We start from the raw sequence: 5,942 nt of genomic DNA on the forward strand, positions 1-5,942 counted from the left end.
GAGCGTCGTACTGCCCGTTCTGTATTTCTGGCCCGTTTCAAGTGACCTCTTAGAGGGGCTCTGTCACAAGTCCTGTAGATTACACAAAGCAGTACAGACTCTAGGATCCAAAACACCCGCGTCAATTTTTGGCTTTTGTAACCTCGCTGTGCCTCAATATCCTTCTGGGAAGTGGGGAGGGCTGTACTGCCTACATCCTAGGGTTGAATAAGCTCATACATTTTAAGGGCTTAGAACATTATCTAGCTCACAGAAAGTACTCCATTTATAACTGACATAATTAGTAGCATTTTCATTTTATGTGACAGTGATGGTTATAGACATTTGGGTCTTTTTCTCTTTATCCTCTGGGGCTGACTTATTTTCATAGAACCTTGGAGCTGAAAGAAACCTCAGATAGAATCCTGAGCACCACCATCTTTGCAGATTAGAATGTTCGGATAGGTAAATATGCGTACCAGACGACCTTCTAGGCAAGGTCCAGCTCTTTCTCATGTCTTCCTACTCACTTCCACCTGCATCTCCCCCCTTTCATCACAGTGCTTCCTGCCAGAGTCCCCACCGCACCCCCCACCCACGTGGTTCCCATGCAAAGTGGAGGAAATGCTGCATCTGGAGACAGAAGGCTCCGTTAACCCGGCTCCCCCACTCCCTTTCCCACCAGGACCCCATGGAGTATTAGCGGGGCAGACGGCTTAACTTCAGATGACGCACCAAGAAGGCTGATATCTGGCTTTGGTTAAATATCTGAGGTAATACTAATCTATGCCCATATTAAAAGTGCAAACTGTCCATAATGAGAAACAGTGATTCTCTAAGACACTGGATCCTGGACTATGGATTGTGTTCTGCTTTTGTTTATAATCTTAACATGTAAATCTTACAGTTTTAGAAGAGGATTTCCCTAGGATGCTAAGTCCTTTAAGAGTCAGACCTGTCTGTTAACATCAGCGTGCATAGGATTTGCCTGAAGTCGTACGGTTCATTCCTTTTCTATTTTGTAAATTTCTCATCTCTGAGACCCAAATAGAATGAAAGAAAGTTTCTAGAAAAAAGTAAGCGCATGTTTACAGTTTCATAATAGCTGTTTTCAAATTCAGATTTTTGCTTCAGACTCTAGCAGGTTTGCTAAATTACTGCCTTCCAGACCTTTTTCCGTTTAGAGAGGCTTCAGGAGTGGACTTGCTGCTCACCTCGCCTAAGAGCATCTGCTTTCCTTCCCGCCTCCTTCCTTACCTTCCTTTTGTTTTACTTTGGTTGAATGACCTTTATATGTTCATCAGTCCCTGCTCAGCTTACCAATTATAACCCTTTTCTTCCCATTAACCTGTGCAGCTCATAAATCTCAGTCTAATTCAGCCCTGCAGACAGCTGGTTCATCATAATTAACAAGGACTGGCAGTGACAAATTACAGACAGCCCAGATCTGCATAAACGATAGGACGTTGCGTCCGCCTGGCATAGCGCTTGCTTCCAGTGGACGGTGGGGCTTCAAATGCTTTCTTCTGCAGAGAGAACGTCCATAGAAAGAATTGGTAACGCAGAATGGAAGTCACCGTTCTGTTCCTTGCGTGCACGTTGACTGGCATTTTAGCAAAATTGCTGTGGGACTGTTTCTTTTCTAGCCACAAGAATACTACTGTGTGTGGCCTTTCGCCTCAGATTTCTCTGTCGTGGAAAATAAAGGCATACTTTGTCTGTGACTGTGGTGGAGGCAGCGCAGCAGTGGTGGTAGACAAATACCGTGAGAATAAGCAAAAGCAAAAGGTTGTATGTAAAATCCTCTTTCTGCATAGAGGACTCTCCATGGTTCCAAAGCCCACTGCACACAGAACAGAACCTAAGATGTTCACTTCGTGAACTGTTTGCCAACAGAAGTCTGTAGATTTCATTCCTACGTGAAGTCCGTCTCTCAGACACGATCCAGTTAAATCACAAATAATATTTAAAAACAGATCCACAGCTTAATCACAAACTAGGCATCTCACTCCCCGTACCTGTTGTCGGAAGCCGTCCCCGTCTTTCCTCCCTGCGTCAGTTGTCCCACGAGAACCCTCAGTTAGGTACGATGAAGAGAAACCACCTACGTGGGGTTCATTTCAGTGATCCTGGTACTTTTTCTAACGCTTCACGTTAACCTAGAGCAAATAAAACAAGTAAGTAGCAACTGAGAAATCTGAGAGGTGAAAACTGCTGATGGTGCTGGAAGATAAATACCAGGTTCTCCATCTCATTTTTTGAGATGTGGGAGAATTAAGAAAGAAGAGGCGGGGAAGGGAGGGAGTTGTTGTTACAACAGGATTTGTTGAAACCTGAAAGCTAAAAGTGCTTTTGTGTCTCTGTGTACAGAGGAGGAATTATTTGGGTGCTCACAAAAAGCTTTTTTTTCTCCTTTTAATATTATGTTTTAGGCACATACTTATAATTTAGTTTTGAAGTTTTATCTATGTTGGAAAATACAGTTTATTATTTTATGCCCTGAGTTAAGACTATGGCCTGGAATATTTTTAACTTGATTGGGCTTTGCAAGTGATAGTTAAGACTGTCTTTTGTTCTGGTATTTGTTGACTTGTCTGAAACCGAGATTCACAAAATTGTTAATTTCTAAAGTAAACATTCAAAATAAAAATTGAAGTATATATATATTTACTTAAATATACATATGTATATGTATGTGCGTGTATGTGTATGTGTGTATATATATAAATATATATGTATATACATATATACATATATCTTCATTTTATATATATACATATATGTATAAAATGAAGAAAAGACAACCCAGCATCAATTTTGACTAGAATCTGATCAGGAATCCTATAAGTTTTGCTCTTTTTTTGTTAGGTTTGCTTTGTTTTATTATGTTTTTGGTGCCCTGAATTGTCATTTGTTATGTTTGCCGCTGAGGAAGATTTTTTAGAGTATTACTATATAAATTAGAGTCTTCTGAAAATGTGAAGAAATCATGCCAGAGTGACGTCCCGAATCGTGCCAGTAAAGCCGTGGCCATGCCGAGGTTCCGGACCGTGAACAGTGGTACACGTAAACTTCACTGCCATTCTTCGGGGTTCCTGTGGTTTTTCCTTCTCAGTCACTTTAATCCGAGACTGCCTATAAATTTGTAACCGTTATACAGAAAGAAGATGATTTTGTGATTGGATTTTTAAATTGTACAATTCTAAGAGTCAGGTCAGAAGCCAGTCATTTCTCTAAAAGTACTGAATAAATAAAACACGTTTCAGTTACCTGGATTTTTCTAGCTTTTTTTGGTTTTGTCTTTGTTTCCTTCTTTTCTGAGTTTGGCATTTAACGAGAGGCTGTTTTCCTCTCTTAGAAACTGATGTGTGTGGATTTGCTTTTTGAGCCCTGGTATTAGAATTTTAGTATGTAGACTGACTTCTGTTTTGTTTCAAGGAAATATATAAACACTTGCACGTGTAAGTACTGGGTAGTAGTTAAATCACAGGCCCTACTAACAGTAGCATATTACTTATTAATCACTGCCTCAGCAGAAGCCCCCCAGACGCCACCACACCCTGGCTTGCTGGGCCCCTTGCTGTGGCTGTCAGTGCAGACACACCTTTGCCAGCACTGGCTGATGACAGGTGGCAGGACCCACCTGCTGCCAGCTCTGACATCGGCGTAATGCACCTCACGGAAGGAGATAGGCAGGCTGTAATGTACGCTTCTGTTTTCGAAACTCTTGATGAGAACAGGTATTCTGTAGAATACTAATTGCCCACTTACGAAGAGAAAACTTTAGAAATGAAAGCAGCTTTCATTAACAAGAAGAGATAGACCTTTAATTGAGGCAGAATTTCTTTATATAAAAAAGGAATTGAAAAGTAGCAGTATATAGAGAAACATATTTCAGCAATGTTATTATCTACTTCTGATGTGGATATTAAGGGAATTAAATTTTTTAAGTCCAAAGATTTTTTTTTTTTTTGAGAGAGAGAGAGAGAGGCATTTTGATAAGCTATGGGGGCAGTTCTGCCCCGACCTCCTTGTTTTAGCTACAGCCACTGTGCCTGGCCTGTTTAGGTTGGGCCAGGAACGAAACCCAGGCCTCCCCTGTGGCGTCAGCCACTGTACCTTGGAACCTGCCCCCCTGTACTACCTTCCCTAGATAAGTATCAGGACCCCTAAGCAACAGTTTCCTGCCCGGCCTTCTCCCCTGAACTCTCAAGTTATGTTCCATCTGCCAGCTTGATGCAGCATCCCGGATGTGCCGTGGCTCAGAACTGAACTCCCGGTCTCCAATCCTGTTCTCCTCGGTTTCCCCACGTCCAATCATAGCAAACCCTTCCTTCCACTAGCGAGCCCCAGTCATCACTTGTTCTATGCCCAGTATCCATTTAGTCAGCAAATCATTCGTTTTTAATTTTAAAACAGATTAAGAACCCTTCCATCTCACAGGCCCTCTGCTGCTACCACTGTGCCTCAAGGCCCTAGAATTCTGGCCAACCCCATGTGGGCAAGGACTTCTGTCTGCTCCGTCACTGATGTCGGTGCCCAGAGCAACACCTGGCACATGGCAGGGATACAATAAGTATCTGTCAAATCAATGGATTCAGAAACAGTATATGAAGTAACGTTAAATTCTATATTACACTTGAATGATTAAAATACAATTTTGTCTTGCCTACACAACTAGAATTTTATTTTGTAACTTTTATTTTGTTACCTTGGCTGATTATAAGATCTACCATTTATGAACTGTTTCCTGTATGCTAGGTATGGTTTGTTTTGTTTTGTTTAAGGGAGATCTTTGCTATAGGGCATATGCACTCACCTGAGAGACAGAGAGATAGAAAGTGAGAAATGAGCCCCGGGGGGATGACCACACTACAGTCCCTTCTCCATTCTCTCCTTGGGATTTTGGCCATGCATACACATACCTGACATGAGTTTCAAGCCGCCAGGTCCAGGACTTGAGCCATGGTGGAAGTCCAGCAATGTAAGCATTTTGCCATCTGTTGGTCCCTCTAGGTATGGTTTAAGGCACCATATAATATGTAATTTTTTAGACAAATTTGTACAATGTGAGGAATCTTCATCTTGCAGATAAAAAACTAAGTTACAGGGACTAGCAGGTGACATGGTTGAGGTGCTGGACTTTTGACATAGCTGACCATGGTTCAAAGCCATGGACCTGGGAGTGTGGAGGTCATGCCGGGCATGTATGTGCGCATGCCCAGAATCCCAGGAGGAGGATGGAGGTGGACTGCAGTGTGGCTGTCCACCCGGGGGGTCATTTCTCATTTCCCCCCTCACTGTCTCCATCTCTCTCTGGCAAGTGCATGCACCCTATGGCAAATACCAAACAAAACTAGTTACACAGAAGGCAAGGTCGTAAATGAGTAAGTTGCCAGAGTAAGATCGAGACCCAGATAATGTGATTATTTTTTAAGTTCATTTATTTATTTCCTCTGAGAGTGCGAGGAAGAGCCCTCCCCACAGGGTCGTGATGCTGTGGCCCACTCGCCGCCTCGGCCAGCGCTGGGGCTCACAGGCAGCGTACTCAGGAAAGCCTCCAGGTTCCTTCCCCGAACCAGAACTCCTCTGTGGCTCTCAGCCTTGCAGAGCAGGTGTTTTATCACAGTGCCGCTATCCAGACCCCAGATTTTTGAAGCTCTTACACGATACAGACCACTACCTCACCTCCGTGTAGGAAGGAGTGTCTTTCTTTCTTTCTTTTTTTTTTTTTTTTTGGAGAGGTTTATTGCTGTAGGACATGTGCGCTCGCCACAAAGACAGAAAGTGAGACGTCCCCCCCGGAGAGGATGGCCACGCTGCAATCCCTTCTCCTCCATTCTCCTCTCGGGATCTTGGGCACACACGCACCTGGTGTGAGTTTAAGCCACCGGGTCCGGGACTCAAACCACAGTCTACTATGTGGGAGTCCAGCGACATAGCCATTACGCCAACTGCTGGTC

The 5,942-nt window shown here is 43.3% G+C and overlaps 2 protein-coding genes across 4 annotated transcripts in view; one reads left to right on the top strand and one right to left on the bottom strand.

Moving 5' to 3' along the window:
• The window catches only part of CLDN20 (claudin 20), a 5,509-nt gene extending 2,835 nt beyond the window's left edge, over positions 1-2,674 (bottom strand). The window contains exon 1 of the mRNA XM_027769812.1: positions 1,998-2,674. The gene's annotated coding sequence lies outside the window, so the exon portion shown is untranslated. The remainder of the gene's footprint in view (positions 1-1,997) is intronic.
• The window catches only part of TFB1M (transcription factor B1, mitochondrial), a 48,906-nt gene that overhangs the window by 32,040 nt on the left and 10,924 nt on the right, over positions 1-5,942 (top strand). The window lies entirely within an intron of this gene.

This window comes from Tupaia chinensis, unplaced genomic scaffold, assembly GCF_000334495.1.
Source record: "Tupaia chinensis unplaced genomic scaffold, TupChi_1.0 Scaffold000014_1, whole genome shotgun sequence".
NCBI classification, from domain to species: domain Eukaryota; kingdom Metazoa; phylum Chordata; class Mammalia; order Scandentia; family Tupaiidae; genus Tupaia; species Tupaia belangeri.